Here is a 13192-nt window from a genome sequence, read left to right as displayed (position 1 = left end):
AAAGGGGGGGGGGGGAAGTAGCACTGCAGCAACAGCACTAGAAAGACCAAGCGGTCAGAACAGCATCTTTGCACCAAAGTTACCTGAACATAAATCAGGAATATAAAAGTCACTGAAGTGCTTTGAATTGCCATCAAATTCCTGTACTTATAATAACAATGATAGATGGCGAAGTGGAATATGAACAGATGACAATAGTTCAACTGCATCCTATTCTTTTTTTTTTTTTTTTTTCTCCCCATTATTTCTGATTTTCTGCCCATAACTCTCCTTCCCCTCTAGCTTGGAAACAACTAGCTTTCCAGTGAGTCAGTGAGGTTTATTTGCATGGATCAGCAAGTTATCAAGCTCAACTTGAACTTCATTCACTGATTTCAAAAACATTAAGAAGTTCAACTTACAGTGTCCTTTCAGCATGTGTAATATTTTTTTCATTTCTGCAATGAATTATACAGATTTTTTTTGTGGTGAGAACGGGAAGGATTTTATATTCAGGTAATATACGATAAATCAAAATTTCTGTAACAAGAAGTTGCACAGATTTCCAGTGCTTATCTCATGTTTATGTACCAGCTCTTCATGCATTTCAAACAGTCTACAGTACAAGTTGAGGGACTCGGCAAAATACCGCTGCAGTAGAACATACAGTAACATCAACAACTGAAAATACGTCTTTTCTTCTATTCTGACTTGTATTTCTTCAGACAACAGACAAGCTAGAGGTAAACCTGTTCATTCGCACAAGCTTCAGGCTGGAAAGCTTGCAGAGACTGCTAATGAGGATGGGAAAAGCCTCACATAACTCAGTGATTACCATGACTGACAATTAATACTAAGGTGCAAGCCTCACCCCTGCACGGAGATGAAGCCAGAGCTGGAGAGCCGCAGCTATAAACCCAAGTCATAAAATGTGAATTCTAATTGCTTTAGATTAAACAAGATTAATGCATATTACTTCCAGCGCTGGTAAGCCAAGCCAGTCACTAGCAGGTAAGTATAACTTCAAAAGAACTAAGTACGACTTCAGATGAAATATTTCAGATAATCTTTTTTCCAAGTCAAATCGTGGACAAAATAACTCACTTAGAAGTGTTTTAAACTGCCACATGCTTCCAAATGGAGAAAAAGGGAAATACTTTTGAGAAATAGATCAGCCTAACCTAAAAACAAGATTCATGGGATACTAGTTAGTATTATAAAAATTGAAAGCGCCCTAAACTTGGAAGGTATGACGAGAACAGGTTCAGAGTCTTGGGGGTTTCTTTTGCTTTATTCTCTTTAGAAAAACTTGAAGGAGGCAAAGTAACAGAGCTAGAGAGCATTAAAAAAATTACCAGAAAACAATCAGAGGGGTTTTTTTTTGGTGTGTGTTCAGTGGGAAGGAGGTAAGGGCTTGCTTTAGTTTTCAACCAAGGCAATTCAGTAATGATAGACTCGAGTGCTGACAGGCATCCCTAGCGAAGCGTGGGTCTCCACAGTCAGCGTACTCAAACACCCATACAGAAGAGTCTCCACGTACTCTAGGGTGTCTTGCAGCACTACAATAGCAATTCATCTTTCTTCATGTGCCTGAAAGCCATGTATTTCCACATTCCCAGGACTGTAAGAAAGCTTGTAAGTGTTTATGAGTCAGAATGCTGCTTGGAGCATCATCAGCTCTAACGCGTGGCTAAAAAGATCCCATTCTGAAGGAGGCAAAGGGAGCTCTGTACTGCCATCAGAGCCATATACATGCTAGTGGGGATACACAGTGAACATGAAAACATACCTATGGGTTGATTGTCACATGGCCATGGTGATTTGATCTAGCATAGAAATCCAAATATCCAATAGCATACAAATTACGTAAATACTGCCTTGAAAAGTACCATGGTACTTCAACATTGTAATTCCAAGAACAAACAGCCCTCTACACTGCAGCCTATTATATAAAATATCAGGCTAATCATAGCAATTCAGGTGTATGAGTGTTGCCAACTCTCCTAAATGGAAGTAAAAATGATAAAAGTATTTCGAATCAGTCAATTACGCACCTACTTCTCTTTCAAGGACAAACCAAGACATTTATTATGTCTGACTGACCACAAGAACTAACAATTCCTCAGGAGAAAAAGAGTGTTTTAAATCCTAAAAGCAACACTGCTCTGTGCTTAGGTGTTCTCATTTATTCCCCTCCTCTCCACTGACACTTGAGTAATTCAAAGGACACCAAGTTCCTAACCTTGAGGATTAAGACCGTTTCAAACTGGAGCCTAATTATTTTTCAGCCCAAGACAAAAAAAAGCCCAAATCTCTCATCTGAGACTCGAAGAGTGCTTTTTACTTCCACGCTTGCCCAAGAAGTAGGTCATGAAAGCAGCAGCTCCACCAAACTCGCCCTAGATCCAAAGCCCTGGGTGTTCCACTCAAACTGGAGCTGTCTGTTAGCAGCGTGCTTGGAACTGGAGAGAGAAGGATGTACTGCAACAGATAATGTGTGTATCACTGACTGCAAAAGGAAAAAAAGCACGATGCTATAATTACAAGCAGACATTCAGCACAAGAAAAGGAGCTGCTACGTAGAGAAAAACTGAATGGCGTGCAGGAGCAGTCGACAAACAACCCACCTTTGGAGAAAGATGAAAAACAACATCTGTTCAAAATGCTATTTACAAAACAATTCATTTCACAAGTGCCTGTGTGGTATTAATGCTTTCCTCAAAATCCTTACTTACAACATCCTTGCCAACTCAAAAGACCGTATCTGCATAGTCTCATATCCTGTCCTACTCAATCTAGCTAAATAATGAAGAGGAGTACTTTGTGCAACTCTTTGTTTAAAATTACTCTCTTGAGCATTAAATGCCAAAGGGGAATATGGAAATGGTCACTCCTACGCATGAGAGTGACTAGCTGATTCAAAATTGTGATTTATTTTTAATGAGTACGTGTGCAAATCTGAGTCATGTACTTTATCTTTGGACAAAATTATTCTTAAGATAAAATTCATCTTGGACACCATCTATACAACTTTGTATAGAGAAATCGGTGGCTTTTTGGCTTCAAATCAAAACTCTGCTTTGGACCATCAGCTTCTTGTTACTTATACAAATTAATCAGACTCACATCACCCCCCCAAGCAACTAGGAATGGATGTTTCAACACATGCAACCGTTTCTCCCTTCAACACCACTTTTCCAGGTGTCAAAACCCCAACTAATGAAACAAAAGCATGAAAGAGGTCTGCAGTGAGACTCCAACTGGAAAAGTTTCAAAAGCTCTCTCCTTTCAGAGCCTCACCTCACCTGTCTGGCCAGTAAATTCTGTGGATGATATGGCATTGTAACCACTTTTGAAGACCACAAGAAGTTCTAGCAACAACCCCTTTAAATGATGAAAAAAAAAGCGCTCTATCAATGAAAAAGCTTTTCAGGAAAAAATTGCTGCCTCAAAGCATCAAAGTTACCTCCAATTAGCCAACCTGATATTTTGCAGCGGGCAGGCTGCAAGTAAGCCAGTACGTTCAACCTCATGTGATGCTGCAGCCAAAATGGAGCCTGGATATTCGTGTAACACTTACTCCTACTGCCTTCACTTGCTGGAAATAGTCTCAAGCAACATGCCCTCTCCTTCCTCAGTCCTTCTGCATGATGCATGGCACTGACCGTAGCCTGAACGAAAGCCAAACAGCACTCTGTCATAAGTTTTCAGGCAGTTCATAAAGCACGAGTGGTTTATCTGGAACTTGGAACAAGAAGGAAAGAGTTTTGAACATATTCCTTTAATTCAGAGGGGAGTATTTGGAGCTTGTTTCATTACTAGCAATATACTTTGTTTGTAACACAACTCTTCTTTCTTAAGATAGAGACTAGATTTGGTTCTCTTGAATCCCCTACAGCCATGTCCGAGTGAAGAATCCTATTCTCCTCTTAAATTCAATATCCCCAAACCCAGAGGAAACCATGCAGCGCTGTACTAGTCTAATTATCAAATCTTCTAAATATTTAGACAATGAAATTCCTGTTATCACTACCTTAGAAACAAGTCCCTTGATAATGGGAATAGCCTTGCAGCAAGCAGCAGGCTCCCTTGGGAGCTCTTTATGCAGCAGATGCTGTTATGCATCACAAACATGCCATGCTCCATCATCCGATGAAACATTCAACTCCTCCTTTCCCCTCTGCAGGAAGCCAAGAGGATTTCCCAAGTCACATGATAAATTAGAGCATTTTCATTCCAAAAAAGGAACCACATTTTTTTCCCCTGAGAAATCTCTGCACGTTTTCAGTTCACTGTTATTTCAGGGGGAAATTGCTTTCTCTGACAGCCTTCCCTCCCAACTATCCTCCACACAAGAATCTCTGTGATATTTCAGACAGGTTTCCAATTAATTTAAATGACTTTAAAAAGGTTGCTGCTGCATTGCATATTGACTGTGTCTGAGTTTTGTCTAGCACCAGAAAAAACATGAATGGGACATGGTGTATCGATGTGTTCTCATCGGTAAGCATTATATGCATAATGACAATATAATAATCATACAGGAAAAGTTCTGTCATCCAGACCCCAGCTGCTGCTTTCTAACATGTAACTTGAAAAATTCCTGCACCACTCTAGTGCTATCTTTGACAGCCCATTTTCTCTTAAAGTCTTAATTCATCAGAGTAGTATTTAAAATTGTCACTTTTGGAGTTACTGCCTGGCAGAAAACCCCCTATCACTTAAGTCTAAACATCTAAGACATACGACATGGGTAAATTATGAGGACATATTTTTTTAAAAATGTTTTAAGGGGAGAAAGTAACTCTATTTCTTTGTACAATAATCTGCCACAGCCAATTTCTTTAATTTCAAGACATACCTTAGAGTCCACTATTCTGATTAAATTCCACGACCTGCATTCTGGCTGATGAACACCCATTTGCTATTCATCCTACAGATTTCAGCTGCAAATCAAAAACGAATGCAGCATCATTAGAAGTCATTTCTGGCAGAAGAAAATGAGGGCTTAAGATAATTATCACCACGCTTTAACAAGGGGGCCTAGAGTATATAAGTCGAGGGACAGGTAGGCACACAGAGGAAAACCACGTAGAGGAGAACAGCAGCTGACAAGGAAGAGTCACAGTTCAGCAGATACCGCCAGTCACGTTTCAGCTGACAGCGAGCAAGCCCATATGTCAAGGGAGCACCTCCTGCTCATTGGAAGCTATACTAACAAAGCCATGAATTTACAAGGACCATATGTTGGGCTCTAAGGAACCATTCTTAAAGTTGCTCTTCCAGCTATATCCAAAACATACAAGTCTCAAACGTAGAAACAGGTCATCTCCATTACTACTGTTAGGGAACATGTGTTTCCTTAGCTGCTCCAAAGGACAGTAACAATCGACATGAGCTCATCCCAATAAACTCACTATGCTGCTTAAGCAAACACATTCTTTGTAACAAAATAAACCAAGGAAAGCTTTGCCTAGCTTGGCGCTTTTCAAGGTAATACGGCAATGCAGAACGGGAAAACATGGAGAAACTTCAGATTCTTCTCCAGCAACTGACCTAGAAAATTGGAGGATGAGCTGGAAACTCCTCTCACAACCTTTTCTGGAAGGAAATGATGCTGTTTGCCAGCTGCTGACACTACAGTCACTTCATTCATGAACCACTCACTGAGCTTCCCCACCTGAAATTGCATGGATGCTGATCAAAAAAACCCTAGTTATTTTGCATTCCTCCTTCCAACTCATGTATATCAACTAAGATAAATCCAGTAGTCAAGATGTCCTCACCTAGCTCCATACTCAGATTCTCCGCAGTGAGAAGCTCCGAGCAGTCTGACAGAGTGCTCAGGAGTCCCCAGCTCCTGCACACGTACAGAGGAATAGGTGCTGCTCTGAGGCGCACCGCAAAGTCAAGGCTTACCACTTTTAACTGGCAGCCATTCACCCTTGCCCCATTTCTACAACCTTGCACCACTTGGAGTCTGTGTAAATTCTGAATAACAGAAGGAGCAGCAAGCTACCTACACATCTTGAGACCTGCATGACAAAAAGTAACTGAAATGGTTACCACAACATTATTCCAAAACCCTCTCAAAACAGCAATACATTCCACAAAGCTTTTCTTAAACCTTATACAACTTCTTAGGCTATGACCTCAGAGTGAATTATTTGTTCCCAGCAGGCTACAGGACAGAATGCAAGACTGACAGTCACCCAGAGGGTTTTTCTCATGGCGGTCACACCCTGATAGATCCTTCCTAAGTTCTATATCCAAGTGAAATTCGAGCGGTAGTTATTGCAATAAGCAGTTTCAGAGATTTGAGTCTCGGCATTGCACGGCAGTCCTTTCCTCCCGGGGAAGCCAACAAAAGTGAATCACTGAAACGAGCTCGTTCGTCGCGTTTTTTCCCCTCTCCTGCTTATGCAAGTTGTTCTACATTTCCTAGTTCCTTAAGAGCTGCCAAGAATGCAGAAAAAGATAGCGGACATGCTTCGTATTTTACATGAGACATAAGCAATACCCCATAGGCTTGCTCTACTGGAAAATAATTCCACATCACATTCAAGTACTGCATATTTTCATCTTCATTAAAATGACATCTCAGCCTGATGACCAATTGAGACCTTAATAACAGGAAGAAAACCCTTTGCCAAAACTTTAATAGAAAAGGGACAAGTCACTTTCTTTTCATCATTAAATACTCAAGGACAAAACAGCCCTTAAAGCCAGATCGCTCTAGCTCGCCCTCAAAAAGCAAGTACTGAAATATGATGAAAACCACATCAGCAATATGACAGGTGGTCTCTCACCCAGAGAGCACTTCAGAGATTAGAAGTATTCCTCCATGGCGAGCAGAGAGCACACAGTTTAATCTAGCAAAATTTGTCAAGGACAGCCCTTCATCCCACACAGGGCTACCAGAGGCCATGGGAGCAGAAAGCAGCAGTAGGGATCTCAGGAAGAGTGACCACCAGCCGACACTGCAATAACTAACTAAGGAATTAAAAAAACCCAAAACCAACAACAACACAACAGAAAATAAACCCACCCAAAATCTAACTACATTTCCAGGGACCTACAAATAGGAGAATAATATAAATTACAGATTTGTGCCATCTCAACGCTATTTTACAGAATGGCAAACGAAGGACTCATAGCACAAATCTGAAATTAAGTCATAAAAGTTAGCTTTTTCTCTCAAGACAGGGTGGGACCTAATCTCAGAGAAAGTATAACCTTTAAGACATCTAAAAACAGCTTTAGAAAATGAACACCACCATCAAAAAATAATAAATCTTTTTTCTTCTTTTTATCAGGCTTGACTCTGGTAAGGAGAGCTATACCCATCCTGTCTAAGTACAGCTGAGAAACACTCCCTGTACGGAAAGAGCTGTCCTGAAATTTTTATATTGACAGGATCAACTTTACTGTGACTGTAACTTCCTTTCCTATCACAGATCCTACTTACAAAGTCTTGATTATTCCCATAGGCTGAGTTATATATAAAAAAAAAAAGGTAGCATCCTCAAATAATGGCCAAAAAACCTCCTACTTCTTTCTGTATAACACTCCTCTTTCACATAAAGAGGGCCCCAGAACACAGTTTTCTGGACACAGCCAAGTAAAGCTTTCTTCCTATTCATGGAATGAATGGACACATCAAAAGCTATAAAATGTCTTTTTAAAATGTCTTTTTAAAAAAAAAAAAAATTCAACCTCCCTTTAATACTTGTTTTGCTCTGTAAGAATGAATACAATTAAGAGAATATTTTAGCTACTTTCACACACTAAAGAGTACTTGGTGGTCGTTCCCCCTCTAAGTTTTTGTTCATGCCAAAAAAAATCCCAACACAAGGTAACAAAAAAGCTAAAAAGCACAAAATTTTCAACTTAGTACTGGTACGCCATTGCTCTATAATTAGCTAAGGGCAGATTTCCTCATCTCATTTGAAGTTAAAACACTGAAAAAGTTCTTTCCTCCTGAACCTTTCAAACTAGTGTTGAGCTGCAGCCTCCCTTGTGGCAGTAAATCCAGTGTGAGGCAGCAGACCTTGCTTTGCCTTGCATTTTAATCAATTTACCCGGCACTAGAGTGGGCAAGCAGCAATGACAGCTACAAGAAATCGTTATGTTTTCACCACCCTCTGCCAGGGTGAGGAGTCAGTAGGACAGCAAGCGCACATGTGTGGGAAGGAGATGAGGGAAGAAGCACGAGAAAAAGGAGGTTTGATGGAGAGACCCATCTTTACAGTCAAATCACCCCTTCCCAGGGCTCCCTCAACATTATAAATATTCTGACAAGTTTTTATTTGCTTATATTGCAGTTCAAGCCACATCCCATCTTGACTTCCAAAGCAACACCAGATGCATCTTTTCATCGTATGCAGCACGCATGTCACTGCTCCTATGGATGTCCAGGCATGGGCAACATTGGAGGTAAGGGTAGGCAAAAAATGCAACCAAAGATCTGGCAAGACTATTTGTTTTATGTCCCTTCAAACCACCATTCGGCTTTTTAATCATTCATTTGAAAACTACAATCAACAGCATGCAAGGTCAGGAAAACAGAAGTTCGGTTAATTAAAGCGGTCCGCCAGCTGCCATTCTCAGCAAAAACACAAGACGTGACACCAAAATACTCTTCCAGGTCTCACCATCCTTGCAGCCAGTCACTGATTCTGAGTTTTGTGAGCCCCAAGATTCACCTGTTAAATAAATTTGTTTCAAGAGATGGGTAACAGTAGGGCAATAAACTGTTGCTTGTGACAGAAAGGGCTTGAGGTGCTTACAGAAGCCCACCAGGGAAATCATTACCACACTACTGAGTAACAGCTTCTCTAGAAGCTGATGCTGCAACAGTTTCAGCCACTGCATGGGAAAAAAAAAAAACAACACACCAAAAAACCAAAACAAAACAACAACAACAACAACAAAAAGCCCACAACAAAAACCAAACCAAACAAACATCACTAAATACCTATTGTACCTATGCCAAGTAAAGCACAGCTTCAGCAGGATGTCCACTGTGCCTTCCTCCCAAGGCTTCTCACATCCCAGAACACCTTTCCTTGGCACAGAGAGAGTCCTCTCTCGTCTTGGCAGGATATGCTCTTTACTGCATCCTTAACACAGGGCTACCTGCATCAAAACCCTACCCTGCTTAGAGGACTGATTGACACAAGTAATCCTGGTCCTCACCTAGAGCAGAGATAAAAACCTGCAGGTTGCCCAATAGCTACTTGAAATTTGGCTGCAGATCAATCAGGTTTGAGTTTTTCCTTTTTAGGCTTAGAAGAAGTTACTAGGGGTTGTTATTCCTGATCTACCCAGAATTGCCAGGATTAACTACCCCAGGAACGCCACATACAGCCGAGCCCTTGATTTTTGGCAGGTATTTTTTCCGGATCTGAACCAGCTGATGAATTACTGATCCAACAGAACTCAACCACTGGCTACATGCACTAAGAAACACAATAATAAAAGACTCTAATCTTTGTAGGAAGAAAGCCACAAAGATGAGACATTCGACACGCAAAAGACGGGCATTTTATTTAAGTCCTTGGTCTACCACCTCATATTTGAAAAACGTTTATAGCTTACTTGTTTGCGAACCTTGCGCACAGAGGATTGCTTCCCAGCCCCACTGCATCTCAGTGGTGCAGAGCACTTGCCTATGGCAGCTTACCCTCAACACCCACAGCACCTGGAACAAGCAGAAGTGAAAGAAGAGGCTTCCCTTGCTTCATAAGGAAGTTTCCTCCAAGGAACATCCACTTCTGTTCTTTCTCCACACTCCTCCAAGGGCAAGCTGTCTAACAGGAAAATAGCAGCATTTTTCATATTAAGAATTAGAAATTACTGCAAGACAAAGGTCTTAATTAATAGGCAGTATTGTGATTTACAGCTGCTATGCTTCCCACCAGTTGATAACCTCGCAAACACTGCTAGACTGAGATGTACCACCTAATATCCCACGCCAAGGGCTCCATCCCCATCCCGCTCCCGTCGCTTACAACACCAGCTCATGGGGCTGTGCACTCGCACCCCCAGAGCACACCGTGTCCAGTCCCTGCTGACCACCACCAGCCCAGCCTCTCCCCACCACTCTTACTCCTTCTTCATCCTTTGCCACTTCTTGCATGTAGCTGGCATACAGAAAAAAACACCCTGCACAATAGTTTTACTCCACTTCATCTTTCTCGCTGATAAAGACTTTTGCCATTTCTGGTCTTCTGACCAGCAGAAATCATCTTGGTGTGATGGGCCAAGCTGCGTGTCTCACCTCCTGTCTTCACACGCAACCTCCCAGCAGCGCATCAGATCCCCGCAGTTCCCTCCCAAGGAGGAAGCGCATACAGCATCCGTTTAAAACAAATGCCAATACTACTGATGTTCCCTCTACGAGCTGTTCAGTGTACTCATCTCCAAAGCTGTAACCAGCCACTCATTCCCTGACATTATAAACCCCCAGTCTACTGCAGCACTTTCTCCACAGCGAATGTGCTTACTAACTCTCTCCCCTCTCCTCTACAAAGCTTCTTCCGTTCTCATGTACATGTAACTGAGGACTGGGAGAGTGGAAAGAGATACAACCTCTGATTCTTCTGCTATAAATCCATTTATTCAGCTCTGTCATATTCTTCCAATGCTATGGACGTTCCAGCCCCACTTTCTATATGTCACCTCCTTACCCTGAACAGTCATCCTGTGAGGCACAACATCATCACTTTCAGAGGGAAAATTCACAAATAATCAGTAAACACTTCCTCCTGCCTGCTTCTTCCTATTCCAAGATCAATAAGTAAATTTCCCATTCAAATTTTCTGCATCCTGCTCCCAAGATCTCTCACACCCTGCGATACTGTTCAGGTAGGACAGAACGTGAAGGTTCACTGTCTCCTCTAAAACCCCACATCTACATGCTAGAGCCCACTGACCTTTCCCAACTCTCTCGGGTTTCAAAACTCTCAAGCAAGCTGTGAATGTGTCACTTAAACCCCACATCTCCAAATATTAATGTATTCCCACCTGACCCTTCACAAACCAAGTATTTATTCAAGAGTTCGGACCTCCTTGCTCTCTCTACTGCTAGATGTTATCAGCCTCATTCTTTACACTTTACCCACCTGGAGGGTTTTTGTTTGTTTGTTTTAAAGTACTGTCCTCTCACAGGAGTCAGGTCAGTTGGTCCAGGGTCTTCCAGCATAGCTTATATCCCTTTTGAAAGAACTCAGCCATAAGACCATTTAGAATTTCCACTCTATTTCAAGAAAGCCAATTTAATTTATCATCTCTTCTAGAAATCAGCCAGTCTGAGAAGTGACCAAGTAGAATTTATTATATTTATTAAACAATACTGCACACATACCCAATATAATCATTCTATTAATTACACCTATACTATACAAACTCTTTCTACCTATTTCCTAATATAACCTATAGTATCAAAAAACTTCAGTTCTATCACAGAGCAGGATGAATCGTTTACCAGCAATAACCAGTTGATGTGACCATAACCACCTCCAATAATAAAGATTGAACAGTTTTCCCAGGAAGTAATTCAGCATTTCACTCCTCTTACTGTCTGTAAAAAGATTCCCAACACCTAACCAAATCCCTCTTCTCACACTGTAAGCCCATTCCTCCTTCTCCTACCCTACACACACTTTCTGTTTTTCTGCTTCCTCTTTGCAGCAACCTCCTTTCGATTTTCTCTTTATTATGAAGAGCTCCAGTTCCTGTAATTTCTCCTTGGAGAACATATATTCTAGGATTCGGCAGCTTTCGGGTCTCTACTCTCTCCCAGTGGTCCATACAGTTTCTCAAGTGCAGTGTGATGGAAAGGATAGCTCATCTTTTCTGTGAGGAGATAAATAGGCACATTACAGATGCTGTTAAAAGGAAGAGTTAGATCCCGGGTCCCAACCTGCTCACAGCAAGCTTCCACCACATCACTAGGTTCACAGAGACACTTCACCATTCAACTGTGCCTAAACCAACTTGTGTACAAACTCCCTATTGGAAAGGAGAAAACCCACAAAACTAAATCACTGCAACACCACAAATAGCCAACAGCCAAGCTGCCGGAAATCAAACAGCATAACACAACCAGTACTAAAGCGGTTTCTAATCATCAGTCCACAGGACACAAGCAAAACCCTTCTCCTTCCCCAAGCACCTCAAGGAGACAGCTTTGACAGTACGATTTTAGCGTGCTCCCGAGCATGTCCCCATGGCAGCAGCGTCTGCTCAGCCAGGGCCACAAACAGCAGCAAAGTATCCCAGAGAAACTGAGATTCAGGACATTTTTTAAATGGTTGGTTTTAATTTTCTTGCATGTTTACTGCTCCACTTAGCCCGATTGGTGGAATCAAGCATGAATCTGAGTCTCTGTTAAATTAATCACAAAGGTCAACTTAAATTTAGATGCGTAATTTATTATTTTCTGGGCCAGACTGCCAAAAGAAACAACTCAAATAATAATTATGAAAACTGAAAAGGCTGTTCCACACCTGGACAGAGTCCAGGGCACCGGCGGCCTCACTTGGCAAGTTGGTATTTACAAAGTCTGAAGTCAATACTGCAGAAATCACACTTCACACATGTGAACAGCCGCACTGCAAATATGGGACTGATGCAACTGAGACACTCGATACCAACAGAACCTCTGGCATCCCATCGCTATGAAAACATACCGACGCCGGCAGAGGAACTACCGGCACCCTGAAAATAAAAGGCACAAATGCTTAGCTGCTCATTAAACAGCACCCTGGGAACCCAACGTTACAGCTGCTTTTCCAGCGCAGCTCAGAGCCCTGCTCCATCACCCGATTAATACACGATTTCAGTGGCTTTAGGTAGTTTCGCGATTAGTTGCTTCAGCAAAACAGGTGAGCGACAGGTGCACACCTCCAACGGCAGCTTTTTTTATAGGCACCAATAAAACAGATTGTGGCAAAAGCTAGAAGAATAGCCCACGGTTACATACTGTTCCCTTAGTTTAAAAAGAGAAAAACCTCCCGGTATTTTTAGCAAATCTCTCGAGCTCCAAGACGCAACCTGCTGCCTTTACAGTTTTTTTCCACCCTAAGACACATAGTAAGCAACGCATGTGCTGCGAGTCTTCTCTTTCCTGGCAGAGCCGTTAAGCACGCTGCTTCTGCGGGGGAAGCCAACAAAAACTGGCTTTTTGTTGCCCCCCCCGCCCCAATCC

The sequence above is a fragment of the Athene cunicularia genome (assembly GCF_003259725.1).
Source record: "Athene cunicularia isolate RWA chromosome 6 unlocalized genomic scaffold, athCun1 chr6_part2, whole genome shotgun sequence".
In the NCBI taxonomy this organism is placed as follows: Eukaryota; Metazoa; Chordata; class Aves; order Strigiformes; family Strigidae; genus Athene; species Athene cunicularia.
Note: the sequence above shows the minus strand (reverse complement) of the source record.